This window comes from Rattus norvegicus, chromosome 1 (assembly GCF_036323735.1).
Source record: "Rattus norvegicus strain BN/NHsdMcwi chromosome 1, GRCr8, whole genome shotgun sequence".
Taxonomy (NCBI): Eukaryota; Metazoa; Chordata; class Mammalia; order Rodentia; family Muridae; genus Rattus; species Rattus norvegicus.
In genome coordinates, this window is record NC_086019.1 from 144,751,088 (window position 1) to 144,773,448 (window position 22,361).

General features: G+C 38.1%; 1 protein-coding gene and 1 long non-coding RNA gene across 17 annotated transcripts in view; one reads left to right on the plus strand and one right to left on the minus strand.

The window, feature by feature from the left end:
- The window catches only part of Cpeb1 (cytoplasmic polyadenylation element binding protein 1), a 108,111-nt gene that overhangs the window by 41,810 nt on the left and 43,940 nt on the right, over positions 1-22,361 (minus strand). The gene's annotated exons all lie outside the window — the stretch shown is intronic.
- Positions 12,090-13,062, plus strand: LOC134483747 (uncharacterized). The gene is made up of 2 exons (XR_010060637.1): positions 12,090-12,271; positions 12,618-13,062. It is a non-coding gene; the product is annotated as an uncharacterized LOC134483747 (long non-coding RNA).

Consider the following 22,361-nt stretch of genomic DNA (forward strand, 5'->3'; position numbering starts at 1 on the left):
AATTCTACTCCTAGAAATTCAACTAAGAGGAATAAGAACTATGTATTCTTCTAAATAGCTGTACAGGATGGTAATAGTTTTACTAACAGCTGCCCAAACCGGGATGAAGTTCAAGATAAAAATATAGAGAAAAAGAAAAATATAGTATTTTAATAATAGTACATTATTATTAATAAGGGTATACAATACTGACATTAAAAACCAGAAATCTATGAATGTTGAGCAGAGTTAATGGTGTATACTGAATATTCAAGGATGAGCTATAGCTTATCTTCAGCTTATTTTGGTTAAATCATAAAATGAGACATTCACAAGTAGAGCAGAGGAGTAAGTAGCATGTGATAAAATGAGTATGACAAACTATCCATCAAATCTTGGTGGTAGATATTACAAGTACTCCCTCATTTTGTAATCCTTTCAATTTTCTTGCTGTGATTGAAATATTCACAATAAAATGTTGAAAAACTAAATGGCTAGACTAACCAGCTTTATTAAGGTTTTTATATTAGATGTTTTCTGTATAGTACACTAAAAAAATCTATAGGCTAAAGCTTTTGATAATCAACTTAACCCAAATGATAAAAGTCATTTTAAAATTTATAATGGCTAAGGGATATTTTCAAACAGTATTTTAACTTCCCCCAATTCTTTAGATGTATCAAGCAAAACATGGTATCTCTAAAAATTCAGTCATCTAAAATTCCAAAGCACAATTTTGACATATTTTTTAAAAAATGAATTAACAACATAAGATAGAAAGCTCTCCCATGTTCACAAAACTGTAGGATTAATATAGTGAAAAATGGCAATTCTAACAATAGCAGTCCACAAATTCAACCCAATCCCCATCATAATCTCAACACAATTCTTCCCCAAACTTGAAAAGATAATGTGTAACAGTTTCCTCCAAGATTGAAACATTCTATCCTATAGGGAAGCTCCTTAAACAGGAAGGTAAACAACTCAAAATAGCTTTAGGAAGTCCCAGAAACCAACTAGATCCTACTGCAGTATTAAAAATAAGCATGTCACTAAGCATAAAAACAAGGTATGTTGAGCCAAGCATATCTACACCTTTAATCCTAGCACTCAGGAGGCAGAGGCAGGAGGATTTTTGTTGAGTTTGAGGCCAGCCTGGTTTACAAAGCAAATTCCAGGACAACTAAGGCTACTTTACAGAAAAACTCTGTCTTGAAAAACCAACAACCAAAACCAGCCAAACAACCAAAATCCAGATAAATGTCAATAAATGGAATTGAACTGAAAATCAAAACTTGAGTCCACACACTTATGGACACCTGACTTTTAACAAAAAGTCAAAATGTACATACTGGGGGGAAAGTATCTTGAATAAATGGTACTGGTCAAACTGTATAGTTGCATATAGGAAGCTGGTCAGAGTGGATGGCTGCATGTAGAAGAGTGCAAACAGATCCCTGTCTATCACTCTGCACAAAACTCAACTCCAGTTGAATCAAGGACCTCAATATAAGACCTGATACACAGAATCTGACAGAAAAGAAAGGAGGGGAGGAATAGGCCTGAACTCATTGGCAAGAAAAAAAGACTCTGAACAGAATGCCAATAAACAGCACAGGACACTAAGACCAACAATTAATAAATGGGACCTCATGAAACTGAAAACTTCTGTATGGCAAAGGACACCATCATTTAGACAAAGTGACAGGTTGCAATATGGGAAAAGATCTTTATCAATTACATATCTGATAAAAATGGTTAGCTATCTAAAATATGTAAAAAAAATTAAGATTGGACATCAAGAAAACAAATAAGCCCATTAAAAAGAAGGGTACAGAATTTAACAGGGTTCTCAAAAGATCAAACAAACGGCTGAGAAACAAAGAAATGTTCAACATCCCTAGTCATCGGGGAAATGCAAATTAAAGCTACTCTGAGATTCCATCTGATACCACTCAGAATGGCCAAGATCAATAAAACAAATAACAGCTCATGCCCACAGGATGTGGAAAAGAGGAGCATATATTTATTGTTGGTGGGAATGAGAACTTGTATGACCACCATGGAAATCTGTGTTACAGTTTCTTGGGAAGCTGGGAATAGATGTACCGTCAAGATCCAGCTGTACCACACTCTTGGGTAAATATCCAAAGGACGCTATCCCCACCCCAGGTACTTGCTCAGCTATGTCACTAATGAGTGAGTAATGAAAATGTGGTGTACACACAATGAAATGCTATTCACAACGAAATGGTGAATTTTGCAGATAAATGGATGGAACTAGAAAAGATCATATTGATGTAACTCAGACCCCAAAAGACAGATATGTGTTTTCTGTTATATACAGTTATAGCCTTTAAGCTTTAATCAGTGTGCTACAATCCAAATAATCAGAGGTTAGTTATCTCTAGTAAAGGAGTTGGGGAGAAGAGAGGATCTTCAAGGAAGGGGAAACAGAATATGTTGTTATGAGAAAGAAAAGAGGGGGGGAGGAATCTTGATTGGGAAGATTAAATATAGAGGGGAATGAAAAGAAAAGTAGAGGTAATTTGGGGAAGGACAACTAATACTAAAGGACATCTGAAAAATAATATAGAAACCTACTACTGTAAGAAGTTTCCTAAAAATATAGACAAATATGAAAGAAGTCTAAATGGAATCACAAATAATAGGAAAGACAATGCCCCAAGTAGACATCTTATGCCGCCAAGTAAAACTTCTAGTTACATCTTATTGAGTTCCTTAGCTAAGAGGCCCCATGGAAAGCCATAAGCATCAAAGGCTAGTGCCAAAGATATTGGTTAATCTTCATAACCTAATAAGGCCCTATTGCTGAAAGAAACAATTTACTTATGTCATGGAACAAGAAGTCCAGCTGGTGCTTAATTAGAAGCTTATATGTTCATATTCTTGTGGGGTGAATGTGTAGAAGGCAGAGGATGATACTAGTGTCTTCTTCTATTAGTGCATACCCTTATTTCTTGAGGGTTTTTCACTGAATTTGGCTGGTGCTCACCAACTGAGCTAATATGACTGGCTAATGAATTCCAGGGGTTCTTTTGTCTCTGCCTCCCTAGTATCAGGGTGGCAGGTATACACCTGTAGGTTTAAATTTTTCAAAATTTACTTTAATTAGGGTTCTTAAATGCTTCAGCCTTCCTTCTAGCCCACTGAACAGAGGTAGCAGAGAAAGAAGGTTAATAGGAAAAGGGGGTTGTGGCCCTGTTTAAAAGTAGTTCTTTGGCACAATTCCAATCTTTGTTGTCAGGATTATCAGCTGTCTAATAGCAAACACCAAACACAAATCAGTAAAAGCAGCTAGATCCAGCAGAAACTTCAAGGCTCCACTGAATTGGCACAAGTCAGTAGGTGCAGCAAAAATCAATCTGAATCCCACAAGAAGATTGGTGCATTTCTGTCTCTGAAGACCAGCAATGCGCTGCAGGTGTAGCAATGCTAAAGCATTCTTACTGTCTACGGGGTTATATTTCTATTATTTTTATACATCATGCCTTCTCATGTGTCTGCTTCAGCAAAACATCCTCTCACAAGACAGCTTCCAGAAAAAATTATGTGACACAACTGAGTTTCCACAGAAACCAGATTTCCACTTCACATACCCCTACTATACCTCACTTTGTTTGTTTTTGGGAGACAGAGTTCTCTATGTAGCCTTGACTGTCCTCAGAGATCCTTCTGCCTCTGTCTCCCGAGTACTGGGATTAAAGTTGTGCACCATTACTAGTCCATGCACCTAACTTTCTATGAGGGACTGAACACACGTCCTCATGCTTGCAAGCACTTTACCTATGAAAGTGTCCCCCAAGTACTCCCACCCCCACATACAATGGAGGAAGAGTCATTTCTCAACTGCTCATGATGCTGGATGGTATGCATATAACTGGTTCCTTAGATAATAGGCAAGTCTACAAAGATAAAAAAATTAAACTCACTTGGTGATTTAAATGAAAATGCCTCCTCATAGACTTATAGGTAGTGGCATTATTTAAAAGGATTAGGACATGGGGTTGGGGATTTAGCTCAGTGGTAGAGCACTTGCCTAGCAAGTGCAAGGCCCTGGGTTCGGTTCCCAGCTCCGAAAAAAAAAGAAAAGGAAAAAAAAAAGGATTAGGACATGTGGCTTTGTTAGAGGAAGTATGTCGCTTGGGGTGGGCTTTGAGATTTAAGAAGCTCAAGCCAGGCCCAGTGTCACTTTCTGCTGCCTGCCAACCAAGATGTAGAACTCTCAGCTACCTCTCTAGTACCATGTCTCCATGAGTGATGCTTTGTTTACCATAATAACAATAACAGACTAAACCTCTAAACTGTAAGCCAGCCCCAATTAAGTATTTTCCTTTTATAAGAGTTGTTGTGGTCATGGTGTCTCTTCACAGTGATAGAAACCCCAAGACATTTATTTTGAAGAAACAAAAGAAAAATCAATCTTGATGAAACTGGAGTCTTAACTTACACATTCCTGGCTTTTCAATCATTCCTTTCTATTTTGTGAACTATGTACTGGGAACCTTCCAACATAGTATTTTTTTGAAAGTTAGTTCTCATTAATTTAGTCATTTTCAAATAAGAAAATGTGTGATTCAAACCCTTTCACAAGAATTGATCAACCAAGCAAATAGTACACACAAAGCAAAATTTTCTGGGATCAAAGCCTTCACAGTTCTAGTACCAGGCAACAGAGCCACAAAGAAAAGTTGTAAAAGAACTGAAGGACCTCCTGTTTGTTCTTCGCTGGAGAACAAACAAAGCTTAGAATAAACCAAATGACACTGCTACCATATAGGTAGAGGTAGACTCTAAATCTAGATGTTGGCATGGCACCAATAAGCACAATGACCAGCACATACTCCCACTCCTCTTCACTCAGATTCCCATGGAGCCTTGCATTCCACGATCCCACCCTACAAAAAATTAGTTTATGATTTATGTTTGTTTTATGAGTATTTAGCCTGCGTGTATAAAAGTGCATGTAGTACTCACAAGGCCAGGGAAGATGTCAGATGTCCTGGACTTGGAGTTGCAGATATTTATGAGCTACCACATGGGTGCTGGGAACTGAAACATCACTAAACATTCTTAACCAGTAGATGGTCTCTCTAGTTCCAAGAACTAAATTATTACTCTTACTCATTCCCCTTTTCCTAAAATTTCCATTTACTCTAAAAAAAGCCATATGCATGTATTATATTTGAAGATGATAATTTTAATTCCTCAAGGAAATCTAAAGCAAAGCCTGTTGATTCAAGACCAGATTAATATAATCGATGGATTCTGGAAGGGAAGTTAAAGCTAGAATCTAATATCCTGTTTAGTGCTGTCCCCAAGTTATATATAAAAATCAACAAAGTTGAAGTGGTAAGTCAGTGTTAACGGCCCTCGCTTTTTATGAATGGACCTCAAAACAAACAAAGCATTTAGGCAACTAGGGCAAGTAACTCGGTTGTAAAATTCTTACGTAGTCTGCACAAGGCCCTGGGTTCAGTCCCTAACACCCAGGGACATAAAGACTAAGCTGGTCAGTTTCTGGAGGATTATCAAAGATGTGCATTGAAAGCTCAAAAAGGGGGTGGAGAGATGGCTCAGTGGTTAAGAGCACTGTGTCTGCTCTTCCAGAGGTCCTGAGTTCAATTCCCAACAACCACATGGTGGCTCACAACCATCTGCAATGGAACCTGTTGTTTCCTTCTGGTGTGTCTGAGGAGATGACAGTGTACTCACATACATAAAAAAAATAAGCCTAAAACATAGCAAGTTCAAAATGATATTTATTTTTAGATGGTCAAGTCTACTTTCAGGGATAACCACAGATGTAGCAAAAGTTTTAACTTCAGGTACTGCTCACTAGTGTATAAAACAGATACTTTTTTTTATCAGTCTAAATTATGGGAACTCTAAATTCTATTCATGCATTTAGACTCCAATAATGCTTCTATTTACATAGCATAATGTTATACAGACCTATAAAATATAAAAATTAATAACAGAAAAAGGAAGCAAAATGGAGAATTAACATTCTGAAAGACTTCATGTAGATGAAACTTGTATATTGGGAAATATTGGGAGACTGATCAAAATGTCTATAGTAGTTATGTATGAGGTCTCTCAACTTTTGGGGGCATCTTTTTTCTATAAAAACTTTTTTTTAAAAGAATTATCTATTTGTGTATATGAGTACAGTGTAGCTGTCTTCAGACACACCAGAAGAGGGCATCAGATCCCATTTCAGATGGCTGTGAGTCACTATGTGGTTGCTGAACTCAGGACCTCTGCAAGAGCAGTCAGTGCTCTCAACCACTGGGCCATCATCTCTCCAGCCTTACAAAAACTTTTTTTTTTTTTGGAGCTGGGGACCGAACCCAGGGCCTTGCGCTTGCTAGGCAAGCGCTCTACCACTGAGCTAAATCTCCAACCCCACAAAAACTTTTATAACAACCATTACTAGGAAAAGAAAAAAACTTCTTACTAAATAGGGTAAGGTGCTCAGATTTAAAACCTTCCAAGTAAAATTGATTTTTTTGATGTTTGAAAAAAGTCCACACTAAATTGAGATTTTAAAATTTTACATGAGACCAATGACAAAATGAAATCTGGATGATAATACAATGTAAATACACCAAGTTTCAAATAAAAAAAAAAACAATAAGACTTTTAATTGTGATTTCTTTCCCCTTGAATTATGTGCCTCAGAAGGTATTTTCTCCTTTCCTACCTTGGTCTCGTCTCCTAAGGACCTGGTGATCCTTATTGTCTGTTCACAATTAACACCAACTGATCTACTTGTGGGCAAAATGGGGTTTATACAGACAGAACATGTTGACTTGAGGTTTTTACTCTAGTTTATGAGGTTTATTTGCTGAAATAGACCCCAATGACTAAAACACATAGTAAACTAGTTTTCTCTTGAACATACTACTTTAGAATAGCTGAGCTGCCCGAAAAGAGAATAGTTGGATTCTATGATCAAACACTCTTTGGAGCTGGTTTAAGTTTGGTGTTAAAATCTCATTCCACAGGGAAACAGAACAAAACTAAAGGATAAGCAGCTCTGCTGGAAGAGATCCATAAGCAACACCTGGCTCTCCAGTTAACATAGAGAACCACCAAGCTGCAGGGGAGTCTGGGAAATGTAGCCTTTCTTTTAGTGTATGCAGACTTGATCCTCTTATTCTGTTATCCTTTTTATTGTACCTTGGGAAAGAAAACAAAAAACAGATTCTATTCTTCTCAAAGCAGAAAGTGGATTGTTGTATTTATATATTCTCAAGGCAGAATGCAAAAGATTTCCCATTTTCTAATGTTTCAGCTCTTGATAACAAGAAATCAAGCTAACACTTTTATTCTGTTAACACAATTTTTGTGAAATGGGCTAAAAATGAAAGGCAAATCCTTATTTTGTAAACAAGGAACTAAAAATCCACCGAGAAGAAAATGGTACAAAAAAAAATTGAGGGGTATCCCAGGAATCTAAGTACTAAATCCCAATTTCAAGATGCTCCAAAGCCAGTATTCCAAAAACTGGGGGATCATTGGTCCTGGGAATATGCCCTGAACATGATTAAAATCACCACCACTCTATGGAAGTCTAAGACTTACTAAACTTGACAGTTGTCCTGGTTAGTTTTGTCAACTTCACACAAGCTGACAAATGCCTCCATCAGGTTGCCTCTAAGCATGTCTGTACTGCACTTCTTCGTGATTGATGTGGGAAGCCCAGTCCATTGTGGTAGGGCCACAATGGGCAGGTGGTCTTGGGGGAAAGAAAGGAGGTTGGGCAGGTCAGTAAGGAGCACCCTTCCATAGCCTTTACTTCAGTTCCTGTCTCCAGGTTCCTGCCCTGAGAACTCCCTCAGTAATGGAGTATGGCCTGAGAGTTGCAAGCTACAATAAAATAAAACTTTTCTTCCCCAAGTTGCTTTCAAGTTGAGTGTTTTATTACAGCTCTAAGGCAACAGGTATGTGACCAAGAGAAGAGGAATATTTCCAGATTCTTGCTTAGTGATGTCCCTCTCCTAAGTGGGAGCATCCTTTTCCAGGTTGTTCTCAGATGTTGTCCACTCCCTTTGGGACAACATGTTACCTTTTGAGATACCTGATGCTCATGCTTTCTTTCTGCCTCCCTCCCTTTCCTTTCTTCTTTCCTCTCCCCCTTTCTTTCTTTCTCCACGCAAGAATGCCTTCCAGTAACATTCGATGACACTCACAGGCACAGATGACCACTCAACAAGTCAAGGAAAAAGGGTCCCAAAATGTGTTTTGTGGAAACACTAATTAAACACCTGAGACTACAGGGTGGGTACATACTATCATGCCAGGTTTTTAGTTAAACAAATACTAACTGGATTTGACTTTGTGTTCTTAATCATTATAGGATCCATGTCTTCAATCATACTCTTTTCCATCCCAGAAACAAGTTTCTCCACTCATTAAAAACCCTAGTGTTGTAGGATTTCCAACTAATTCCTCCCTTGACAACTTAAGTTACAAACCTATTTCACAAGGGGTTTCCATGGAGCACGGGACTTTTCATTTAAATTTCTATTATTAGGATGAAAATAACTAATTTTGTTTTATAATTATTTATGCCCTGTTCTGAATATTTGCTTTATATCTGCTTTCTTATTAGTTGTAATAATTTTCTTTGAGATGGGCTCTCTCAATGTAGTCCTGGCTGCCTGGAAGTTGCTATGTAGACTAGGCGTCTGGTCTGCTTGCCTCTGCCTTCCAGGTGCTGGGATTAAAGTGTGTCCTACCATAACCAGCCTTGTAATAATCTCCTACTGATCTTTTGAATTCTCTAGACATTAAGTGATATCCTCTCAACAGTGCATTAAATTGCACAACAACAAACAGGAAAGACTTCAAACACCACAACTAGCACTGATTCCTGAGGCCTTTATCGTTATCTCTGAGTGGCCTCCTACCCTGTAACTGTATTCATCCATTTTTCAGTCAAAAGAGACAGAATATCCACATTTGAAAATTGAAACGTAAGTGATTCTGACAGCGATTAAGACATGATCAAGTTTTCTTAGTAGCACAACTCTTGACAGTCCAGCAGATGGGGATGGTGCCACACAGACCAAGGCTTTTAGAGAGAATCAAACACCAGTCTTCAGTTTCACAAATGGGGAGGTGGGGGAGTAAAACAAGAAAACTAACTTTTTAGGTTTAAGAGGGCCATACAACTTATAAACCATGGAGAAATTAAATATCATGCCCATTTTGTAAATACTGACTCAAAAGAAGTAAAGCAATTTTTCCAAGGTCACATAGGTTCCATTACAAATCAATGTCACTTTGTCCTGATGGTTTTTAAAGGTTATTTAATTTTTTAAAGTCACAAAATAAGATTACTTCATAATCTGCAATGCTTCTCATCCTCATCCTGCTTGCTTTGAGTGAGCAGTTTAAAGCATATTACTTTTATGCCACTTTGTATCTTTTCTAACACTGGTATGACTTAACTCTAAGTTCCATGAACATTATAATCTAAAAAAGATTCTAATGACTTAATCTTGTGTATTAGGCATTATGAAAGCAATCTTGATTTCATGGATATACAAGTTTTGTGGTAGACACACACTAAATCACACAAACGAAGTGTTTCGAACAGATAGGAATTAGAGGAGGACGGCACATGGAGAGTTCTTGCACAAGGGTGGAATGGGTTTCAAATTCTCCAGGGAAGCACATCTTTCAGTTATCTTGAATAATTTGCCCTGTCCTTCAGCATGAAATGGCTGAAGTATTTTTTTCCAAATAAAATAAAACAGCCAGGAGTTCTGCCCTATCTTTTTTAAATCATGAATTCTAATCTCATATCCTTTCCTGTATGCAAGTTAGCATTTACTATCCTATGTAAAGAATGAATACCACACTCAAACAAACCACACTCCAAAACAACTTAATTGCATTCCCTATGTACTAGGTAATATTTAAAACTGCAGGTTTATTAAACAGTTATTTCTCTAGAGTTCAGTCAGAGAAAGTTACTTCAGTTACTTTTTGTTCAGGGTACCAAACAGCTGGAGGAAAAAACTCAACCTACACAAAATTAAATCCTATCATTTACAAGTCTGGATTTTTGTGTTCAATAAGAAAGAAAACTAAAGACACTGATTCAAACTGGTTTCACAGCTATTCTAAATGGGGAGGTATGATTGTGAGCATACCTTTATACTTAGGGACAGAACTATGAAAGTGTGAATTCACAATTATTACTCCTAACCAGATTAATGTTTTAAAAATTTCAATTTGTCAGTAAAAGACTATAGTTATGTAAGCTGACTTTATAGCACTTTCCCTGAGTTATTTATTGGAAACTATATAATAATGAATTAAAAGCTGTCCCTCATCTTTTAATTTCTTCAACAATGGAGACAATCACAACTCTCCTTAAGACATTTTTCAATAGCCTGGTAGCTTCCTGTGCCAAGGGAAATATTAAAAATACTAGTAGCTTTAAAAAGTTGTTCTACTTATTAAGGAAATGGGAATCAAAATGAGAATTTTACTTCATCAAGCTATAAAAATTATAGCATTCAACGGTGAGAAGTCATTTTGTTAATTTCCTTCACTCATGTATGGTGAGGCTGCACAATCAAACTGTGGAAGGGACAAAAAGGGTAGCATTTTCATACTTTTAAGAGTTTTAAAATTTTTGAAACTGCTTAATCCAAGCTTACTAGCTGCAGTACTACAGTGTCCTGCAGGGTTCCGGGTATGCTTCAGTAGTAGAGTAAGTTCTAAGTCCTTATCCCAGAAATATACCACCTAAATAAACATGTCAACATCCATCCCTAAATAAACACAGATGCAAGAATTATTTGCCTATAAAGGCACTCATCACAACATTATCAAAGGTAAAAAACGTATTTCCCTTAGTATGAATAATTTTAATCAATAAACACAGGCTCAATCTAAGACCATGCTGTTTTGCCTCTCTTTTACCCTTGTCTGAGAACACTCTAGCTGAGCACAATGGCACATGCCGTTACCCCAGAACACTGGAAATTAAGGAGAACCGTGAGTCCTGGACCAACTTGGGCTAACAGTGAACTATAAGCTAATCCACTTATATAAGGAGACCCTATCTTAAACAAGCCTTTACATGACTGAATTTGTCATCCTTGTATACCCTGTAAATGTCACCTTCTCAAAAAGAAGAGACAGACAGACAGACAGACAGACACACACACACACACACACACACACACACACAGGGGGGTGGGGGAGTCTTCCCTAAATTCTCTCCTATCCTGACCCACACAAATTATATAACCACTGAACCTCTGGGCTCTGTGATTTCCCTATCTGGCCCTACCAGTTTAGTTTTCAAATTCTACAGACTAATGTGAAAAGTCTTGTTTGTGCTACCTTCTACCACCCTTCTGTACCCACACACATACTATTCATAGCTGTTCTACAAGAGAGCAGATGCTGGGCTATCTGCTCACATCTGTAGTTACAGCATGCAGAACAATTTGATTATTATGTGTTAAAGAATTGTCCCTTTGTTGTGTTTTTAAACATGGTTAATAGTTTTATTCTCAAGAATACTATTGCAATTTAAGAGTTGGTTCTCTGCTGTGTACTGTAGATATTTTTTCCTTTTTAGACACATATATTCATTTAAGTTATACAACTCAACCAGGCATGTTAACCTGACTCCTGTACTCCTACTTGGGAGAATTAAGCAAGAGGATTACCTGGCCCCACAATTCCAAATCAGTCTGAGAAACACTTAAGAGACACCATCTCAAAAAATTTGCATATATACACAGAAACAAACAAGCTTGTTATATAATTCAGTGGTTTTTAGTGTCCCAACACTAAAGTTTAAACATTTTTACCACTTCCAAAGGGAACTGTCCAGTAGCTATTCCTATTCCCCCTCTGGCCCTTTCTGTGCAGTCATTAGCCAGTCAAATCAATCAATCCAGCATCCTCTGGATATTCACAAAAATGGAACCCTGCAATTATGCAGCCTTTTAAAAAGTGTGTTTCCCTTAGCAAGTTTTCAAGGCACACCCACATTTCAATACCAACCAGGACTTCATTCTTTATGACTCAATAATGTGTTCTATGACAGCAGCACTCTTGGTTTATCCACTCACTGGTTGTTCCTATAATCTGGGACAGTATGAAAAAATGCTGCTGCAGAAGTCTGTCTATAGGTTTTTACTTAGACCTATGATCAATTCTTTACAATGCCGGGGGACTAAGTCTAATGCCTCCCTCACATATGCTAGCAAGCAGCCTTGCCACCAAACTAGTAAGCTTCTATAGCCTTTGAATTGATGTTTGGGGTTTTTTTTTAAGTTTTTTTTGAAGATTTACTTTTTAAAGAGAGAGAGGGGGGGAGAGAGAGAGAGAGAGAGAGAGAGAGAGAGAGAGTGTGTGTGTGTGTGTGTGTGTCTTTGTGCGCACGCGTGGACATATGTGCATGTACATGTAAGGGCCTGCAGAAGCCAAAGGCACTGGTTACCCTGAGTCAGAAGATAAAGGCCTTTGTCAGCCATTTAATGTAGGTGCTTGGTACTGAACTTGAGTCCTCTGAAAGAACAGTAGGTCCTTAACTACTGAGTCATCTCACTAGCCCTCATTTCTTTTAAATATAGGTTGAAGTCAACTTTTAAATCATCTGATAACTTACACATGACCATTTGACAACTCCTATACTATTTTCCAAAGCAGATAAAACATTCTCCATAAACAGAATTCCACTTCTTCCACATTTTGATGGATTTTTAAAAATTAGTCACTCTACTGAATATGAAGAAAATCAACTGTTTAAGGATAGGATCATATGAACAAAAATAGGGAACTGCAATGGATCAAAACACATCTAATACATTACGTCCACAAGACCATGATAATATTGGAAAAACTTACTGGTCAATTTTGGAGAATCAACTCAGTATTATATAACAAAATAATCAGAAGTAATCAACCATTTAATTGCTTTCCCTAGGTTTTTTTTTTATTTTCTAGGTTAACCAAGCAATGAAAACTTCTTTTTACAAAATTACATCAGTTAATAAATGAAGTATGAGAGATACAAAATTGCTGTCCATCTCTAATATATTAATGCATCTAGGTATGCTGGCACAGATGCTAAAATATGGGCAGTGGTGGCACACACCTTTTCTCCCAGTACTCAGGAGGCAGAGGTAGTTGATCTCTGAGTTGGAGGCCAGCCTGGTCTACAGATAGAGCCCCAGGACAGACAGGGCTACACAGACTCTGTCTGTCTGTCTGTCTGTCTGTCTGTCTCTCCCTCCCCCTCTCTCACACTCACACGGAGAGCTAAACTTAAGTTTCTAAATATAATCAGTTAATTAAAAATATTGAGGGATATTAAGCACTGACAGAAATCTATATTGTGGATAATTCTACAAAATAATCAATATGGATTTCTCAACAAATAAATTCAAGATAAAAAGAAATAGAGGAAGCAAATGGAGACTAAAGGTAACTAGAAATTTCTAAAAATCATCTGTATGTTTATTTACCTCCTAAGAATTCAAACCAAGTATGGGCTTACCCATAAGAGATTCAGTCAATACTTGCAAGAATGTAACAAAGTAGGTTGCTTAGACTCCCAACACCACGGCATTCTGACTAGTCCATCTCAGTTAACCTGCTGAGGTGTTTCCACAGTATTACAGACACCTGTGCTCGTGGGTTATACTCTTAAACTTCCTATTTGTACTACTAGCAGAGTCATATCTCAAAATTATAAGACCTCTGACAAACAAAACAAACAAACAAACAAAAAAAAAACAACAGTGGGCACCAAGTCCCATCCCCCCATCCCTAACAAAAAAGCTATTGGTTAATGACTGCCAGAGAGGAAATCAGTTTTCTTTAATGGTATGATAAATCAGGTATAGTGATCACATTCCAGTACAGACCCATGCCAAGGAGCAGTTGGCCAACACCAACTGGACTCAATTGTGGTGTTAAGGGAGATATAAGTTAGGTAGGAAGGAGAGTAGGAGGGAATCTGGGAAAAGTTGGGAATATGATTAAATTCTCAAAGAATAAAGGCATATAAAAATTTTTGTACTTCAAAGGAAGCCTATCAAGAAAGTCAGAGATAGTACCCATAACAAAGAAACTTGTGTGTCTGGTAACGGTTTAGTATTTAACTTGTATAAAGAAAATTTATACAAATAACAAAACAACAAAGTTTCAAATTGTTGGTTTAAGTTAAAAATGTGTAAATGAGCTAAATGGTAGCTATTAGAAGATGGGGAACAACTAATGGAGTAATGTAAAGAAGATACTGGCCTTCCTATCTCCATCCGCACCCAGAGCTGGGGCTGTCCCACAGCCGTCCATACCCAAATCCAGCCCGGAGAGCTGATGTCCCAGGAGTGTTCCACTCCTAAGATCACAGGCTCAAAAGCCCACAAACAGGAGGGACAGGCTCCAATCAGAGATAGCAAGACCAACTATCACCAGAGATAACCAGATGGTGAGAGGCAAGCTCGAGAACTTAAGCAACAGAAACCAAGGCTACTTGGCATCATCAGAACCCAGTTCTCCCACCACTGCAAGTCCTGGATACCCCAATACACTGGAAAAGCAAGACATGGATTTAAAATCACATCTCAGGATGATGATAGAGGACTTTAAGAAGGACATAAACAACTCCCTCAAACAAATACAGGACAACACAGGTAAACAAGTAGAAGCCCTTAAATAGAAAGCACAAAAATCCATTACAGAATTAGAGGAAAACACAACCAAGCAGGAGAAGAAATTGAACAAAACCATCCAGGGTCTAAAAATGGAAATAGAAACAATCAAAAAATCACAAAGAGAGATAACCCTAGAGATAGAAAAGCTAGGAAAGAGATCAGGAGTCATAGATGCAAGCATCACCAACAGAATACATGAGATAGAAGAGAGAATCTCAGGGGCAGAAGATACCATAGAAAACATTGACACAATAGCCAAACAAAATAGAAAAAGCAAAAAGCTCCTAACCCAAAACATTCAGGAATTCCAGGACACAATGAAAAGATCAACCTAAGGATAATAGGCATAGAAGAGAACAAAGATTCCTAACTTAAAGGGTCAGTAAATATCTTCAACAAAATTATAGAAAAACACTTCCCTAACCTAAATAAAGAGATGCTCATGAACATACAAGAAGCCTACAGAATTCCAAATACATTGGGCCAGAAAAGAAATTCCTCCCATCACATAATAGTCAAAACAGCAAATGCACAAAACAAAGAATATTAAAAGAAGTTAAGGGGAAAAGGTCAAGTAACATATAAAGGCAGACCTATCAGAATTACACCAAACTTCTCAACAGAGACTAAGAAAACCAGAAGATCCTAGACAGATGTCATACAGACCCTTGGAGAACACAAATGCCAGCCCCGGCTACAGTATCCAGCAAAACTCTCAATTAACATAGATGGAGAAACCAAGATATTCCACGACAAAACCAAATTTATACAGTATCTTTCTACAAATCCAACCCTACAAAGGATAATAGATGGAAAACTCCAACACAAGGAGGGAAACTATACCCTAGAAAAAGCAAGAAAGTAATCTTTCAACAAACCCAAAAGAAGAGAGACACAAAAACAATTCCACCTCCAACAACAAAAACAGGAAACAACAATCATTCCTTAATATCTCTTAACATCATTCCTTAATATCTCTTAACATCAACAGACTCAATTCCCCTGTAAAACGACATAGACTAACAGACTGGATATTTTAACAGGACTCAGCATTTTTGCTGCATACAGCATTTTGCATTTCTGTGACATAGACACTACCTCAGAGTAAAAGGCTGGAAAACAATTTTCCAAGCAAATGGTTCCTAGCTGGAATAGCCATTCTAATATCAAATAAAATCAACTTTCAACCAAAAGTTATCAAAAAAGTTAAGGAAGGAACTTCATATGCAAAGGAAAAATCTACCAAGATGAACTCTCAATTCTGAACATCTATGCCCCAAATGTAAGAGCACCCACATTCATAAAAGAAATTTTACTAAAGCTCAGAACACACATTGAACCCCACACAATAATAGTGGGAGACTTCAACACCCCACTCTCATCAATAGGTCACTGAAACATAAACTAAACAGACACAGTGAAACTAACAGAAGTTAAGAACCAAATGGATTTAACAGTTGTCTGTAGAACATTTCATCCAAAAACAAAAGAATATACCTTCTCCAGAATTGGCCATATAACTGGTCACAAAACAGGCCTCAACAGATTAAAGAAGATTTAAATAATCCCATGCATCCTATCAGATCACCATGGACTAAGGCTGATCTTCAACAACAACAACCACCACCACCACCAGAAAGCCCACATACACATGGAAGCTGAACAAGGCTCTACTCAATGATAACTTGGTCAAGGAAGAAATAAGAAAGAAATTAAAGACTTTTAGAATTTAATGAAAATGAAGACACAATATACCCAAATTGATGGGACACAATTAAAGCAGTGCTAAGAGGGAAAACTCATAACTCTGAGTGCCTCCAAAAAGAAACAGCAGAGAACATACATTAGCAGCTTGACTGCACACCTAAAAGCTCTAGAACAAAAAGAAGCAAATACACCCAAGAGGAGTAGAAAGCAGGAAATAATCAAACTCAGGACAGAAATCAACCAAGTAGAAACAAAAAGGACTATACAAGCAATCAACAAAACCAGGAGCTGTTACTTTGAGAAAAATCAACACAATAGATAAACCCTTAGCTAGACTAACCTGAGGGCACAGAGACAGTATCCAATTAACAAAATCAGTAATGAAAAGGGAGACATAGCAAGAGAAACTAAGGAAATTCAAAAAAATCAGCAGATTCTACTACAAAAGCCTACTCAACAAAACTGGAAAATCCAGATGAAATGGACAATTTTCTAGACAGATAGCAGGTACCAAAGTTAAATCAGGGCCAGATAAACCATCTAAATAGTCCCATAACTCCTAAAGAAATAGAAGCAGTCATTAAAAGTCTCCCAACCAAAAAAAAAAAAAAAAAAAAAAAAAAAAAAAAAAAAAAAGCTCCTAGGATCAGATGGGGTTAGGTGCAAAATTTTATCAGACCTTCAAAGAAGACCTAATAGCCATTCTATTCAAACTATTCCACAAAATACTGTTTGGAACACTACCCAATTTGTTCTTTGAAGCCACAATTACATTTATACCTAAACCATAGAAAGACCCTACAAAGAAAGAGAACTTCAGACCAATTTCTCTTATGAATATGGATGCAAAAATACTCACATTCTAACAAACTAAATCCAAGAATGATCTGTCATCAAAAGCAAGTAGGCTTCATCCCAGGGATTCAAGGATGGTTCAATATACGAAAATCCAACAACATAAATCACTATATAAACAAACTCAAGGAGGGAAAACCCATATGATCATCTTATTAGAAGCTAAGAAAGCATTTGAAAAAAATTCAACACCCCTTCATGTTAAAAGTCTTGGAAAGATCAGGAATTCAAAGCCCATACCTAAACATAGTAAAAGCAATATACAGCAAACCAGTAGCCAACATCAAGCTAAATGGAGAGAAACTTGAAGCAATCCCACTAACATCAGGGACTGGATGAGGCTGCCCACTCTCTTCCTACTTATTCAATATAGTACTTGAAGTCCTAGCCAGAGCAATTAGAAAATATAAAGAGGTCAAAGGGATACAAATTGGAAAGGAAGAAGTCAAAATATCACTATTTGCAGATGATACGATAGTATACTTAAGTGACCCCAAAATTCCACCAGAGAACTCCTACAGCTGATAAACACCTTCAGCAAAGTGCCTGGGTTTTAAATTAACTCAAACAAATCTGTAGCCTTCCTCTACTCAAAGGATAAACAGGATGAGAAAGAAATGGCACTTTTCACAATAATCACAAATAATATAAAACACCTTGGCGTGACTCTAACCAAGCAAGTGAAAGATCTGTATGACAAGAACTTCAAATCTCTAAAGAAAGAAATCGAAGATCTCAAAAATGGAAAGCTCGGGGGCTGCGGATTTAGCTCAGTGGTAGAGCGCTTACCTAGGAAGCGCAAGGCCCTGGGTTCGGTCCCCAGCTCCGAAAAAAAGAACAAAAAAAAAAAAAAAAAAAAAAAAAGGAAAGCTCTCCCATGCTCATGAATTGATAGGATTAATACAGTAAAAATGGCCATCTTGCCAAAAGCAATCTACAGATTCAATGCAATTTTCATAAAAATTCCAACTCAATTCTTCATAGAGCTATAGCAATTTGAAAATTATTTGGAATAACAAAAAACCCAGGATAGCGAAAACTGTTCTTAACAATAAAAGTACTTCTGGGGGAATCACCATCCCTGACCTCAAGCTGTATTACAGAGCAATCATGATAAAAACTGCATGGTATTGGTAGAGATGGGCAGGTAGATCAATAAAATAGAATTGAAGATCCAGAATTGAACCCACACACATATGGTCACTTGATCTTTGACAAAGAAGCTAAAACCATCCAGTGGGGGGGGGGGCAGCATTTCAATAAATGGTGCTGGTTCAACTGGAGGTCAGCATGTAGAAGAATGCAAATCTATCCATTCTTATCTCCTTGTACAAAGCTCAAGTCCAAGTGGATCAAGGACCTCCACATCAAACCAGATACACTGAAACTAATAGAAGAGAAAGTGGGGAAGAGCCTTGAACACATAGGCACAGGTGAAAAATTCCTAAACAGAGCACCAAAGGCTTATTCTCTAAGACCAAGAATTGACAAATGGGACCTCAAAAAATTGCAAAGTTTCTGTAAGGCAAAGAACACTGTCAATAGGACAAAATGGCAACCAACAGATTGGGAAAAGATCTTTACCAATCCTACATCCAATAGAGAGCTAATATCTAATATACACAAAGAACTCAAGAAGTTAGACTCCAGAGAACCAAATAATCTTATTAAAAATGGGGTACCAAGCTAATCAAAGAATTCTCAACTGAGAAATATTGAATAGCCAAGAAGCACGTAAAGAAATGTTCGACATCCTTAGTCATCATGGAAATGCAAATCAGAACAATTCTGAGATTCCACCTAACACCAGTCAGAATGGCTATGATCAAAAAACTCAGGTGACAGCAGATGCTCGCAAGGATGTGGAAAAAGAGGAACACTCCTCCATTTTTGTTAGAATCCGAAGCTGGTACAACCACTCTGGAAATCAGTCTGGCAGTTCCTCAGAAAATTGGACATAGTGCTACCTGAGGACCTAGCTATACCACTCCTGTGCATACACCCAAAAGATGCTCTAACATATAACAAGGACACATGCTCCACTATGTTCATAGCAGCCTTATTTATAATAGCCAGAAAATGGAAAGAACTCAGATGTCCTTCAACAGAGGAATGGATACAGAAAATGTGGTACATCTACACAATGGAATATTACTCAGCTATCAAAAACAATGACTTCATGAAATATCATCCTGAGTGAGGTAACCCAATCACAAAAAAACACACATGGTATGCATTCACTGATAAGAGGATATGAACCCAAAAACTTGGAATACCTAAGAAAAACATCACAGACCATATGAAGCTCAAGAAGAAGGAAGACCGGGGCTGGGGATTTAGCTCAGTGGTAGAGCGCTTACCTAGGAAGGGCAAGGCCCTGGGTTCGGTCCCCAGCTCTGGAAAAAAAGAACCAAAAAAAAAAAAAACTATCTAAACAAACAAGCAAACACTTGGGAAGGAAGACCAAAATATGAATGCCTCAGGGAGATAGAGTGGAGCAGGGATTGAAGAAAATGTCATCCAGAGACTGCCCCACCTGGGGATCCATCCCATATACAGTCACCAAACCCAGTCACTACTGCTGATGCCAAGAAGTACTTGCTGACAGGAGCCTGATATAGATGTCTCCAGAAAGGCTCTCTCAGAGCCTTACTGATACAGATTAAGATGCTTGCAGCTAACCATCAGACTGAGCATGGGGAACTCCCTGTGGAGGAGTTAGAGAAAGGACTGAAAGAGCTGAAAGGGTTACAGGAAGAGCAATGATATCAACCAACCAGAACCCCCCAGAGCTCCCAGGGACTATATGGCTTCAGCCTCATATATAGCAGAGGATGGCATTGTCTGGTATCAATAGAAGGAAAAGCCCTTGGTCCTGTGAAGGACCCAGTGTAGGGGAATGCCAGAGCAGTGAGGTGGGAGTGGTTGGGTGGATGGGAAGAGGAGCACCTCCTCATAGAAGCAGGGGGAGGGGTCTGGGAGAGTGGGTAACTGGGAAAGGGAATAACATTTGAAATGTAAACACAAAACTTTCCAATTTAAAAAAAAAGAGAAGATAGTGAAAGGGTACAAAGTCTCAACAAGATATGAAAAGGTTTTTATTGGAAATTTAGTGTACAGCATGATTAAATATTAACATTTCAAAAAATCAGGGTAATTTTCAGTTGTTCGGACCCAAAAACTTAACACTTAAATAGAGACACTAATTAACTGGATTATTTTACACTGATTGTAAATCATGATCCTTTTGCCATTGTAATTCAATTTTGACTCAAAATAGAAAAAATTAAAACCCAGGGTCCAGTCATAGCTGAGTGGTGCAGTGCATGCTTAGTATGCATGGGCAGAGTTCTAGGCTAAGCCTCCAGCACCAAAGTGAAACACAAGCAGTGGAAGAATGCTTACCTTGTGTGTACAAGGCCTGGATTTGGGGTTAGCTCTACCCCTACCTGGCTCATTTCTCCTGGACTGCATTTGACTAACAAAAGAGGTAAACAATAGCTATTAACAGTAACAGGAGGAGTCCTCACCCACTGCCACTAGAAATGTAAAATGGCTTTTAACATGAGAAAAAATGTTCAACATCTTCAGCCATCAAAGAAACTCACCTCAGGCAAAAGGGCTATCTAAACAAACAAGCAAACACTTGGGAATATAGGGGGGGGGGGAGAGAACTCTGTCTAGAGACAATTTGTGAAATGAATAAAAGATTCAACTAAAGCTATTAAGTTCTTTCACAAAGGTTCTTTTCCAACACCCTGAAATGAAAATATTGCATAGCTTATCTATCATTCTGTTAAGTGAGAGGTGCTTCAGAGAGTTAAGGAATGAGGTAAGTGCCCAGTATTTGGGTACAGAATATATTCAACTTCAACGTTATTATGAGGATTAGATAGAAAGAAAGATCTGAAGAGATGGGTTGGCAGTTAGAAACTCTTAGTACTCTTGCAAAGGAACCAGGTTCCATATTCAGCAATAACATGGTTGATGACAGACCTTTATAACTTAAGTTCTAGGGGTTTCAATGTCCTCTCTGGCCTCTTTGGGCTGCACCCATGAATATAGTATGTATACACACAAACAGGCAAAGACTCATGTACATAAAATAAATATATAAAAAATAGTAAAAAATACTGCTGGTAAGAATGTAAATTAGTGCAGTCAATACAGATGTCCCTCAAAAAATTAAAAATGAAACTTCTGGGATTTTAAGAGATGGCACAGCAATTTAGACCTTTTCCAGAGGATCCAGATTAAATTCCCAGCACTTACATCATAGTTCCCAACAGTGATTCTACTTCCAGGGACTCCAGTGACCTCTTCTGACCTCTGCAAGAACCAGGTACACAAGTGGTTCAGAGATATTCGTGCAGGCTGTCCTAGTTAGGGTTTCTATTTCTGTAAAGATACACTATGACCATGGCAACTCACTGGGGTGGGGTGGGGGGATCTGGCTTATAGGTCCAGAGGTTTAGTTCTGTATTTTCATGGTGGGAAAGTTTAAACGCACACAGATGGACATGGTGCTGAAGGATGATCGGTGAGTTCTACATCTGGACTGGCATGTAGCAGGAGGGGAGAGACTGGGCCTGGCTTGAGCATTTGAAATCTCAAAGCCGTCTACGGCCATACCACCCTGAACGCGCCCGATCTCGTCTGAAATCTCAAAGCCCACCTCCAGTGACATACTTCCTCCAACAAGGACAGTCTACCCCAACAAGGACATACTTCCCAATAGTGCCACTCCCCAATGACCAAGTATTCAAATATATGAGCATATGGGGGCGTTCCTATTTAAACCACCACAGGTGAAATACTCACTCATAAAATAAAATGAAATTGGTTTAGCTGAAACTTCCATCGGCCTCTGTCCTCTGTGCTTTAAGTTTTAAAACCTCAACCTCCCTTCCAGCCTGCACCTTTAGCCAGGGCAGATCATCAGCAGGTCTGCCCCTCTCAAGACTCCATAATCTGAAGGTCTCCCAGGAAATCTGCTGCACCCAAGGAACAAGGTAAGGGATCCTCCCAAATCACCATGGCAGCTGGGACCCCTAAGGATCCCACAGAAGATAATGGAAACAGAAACTACACAGA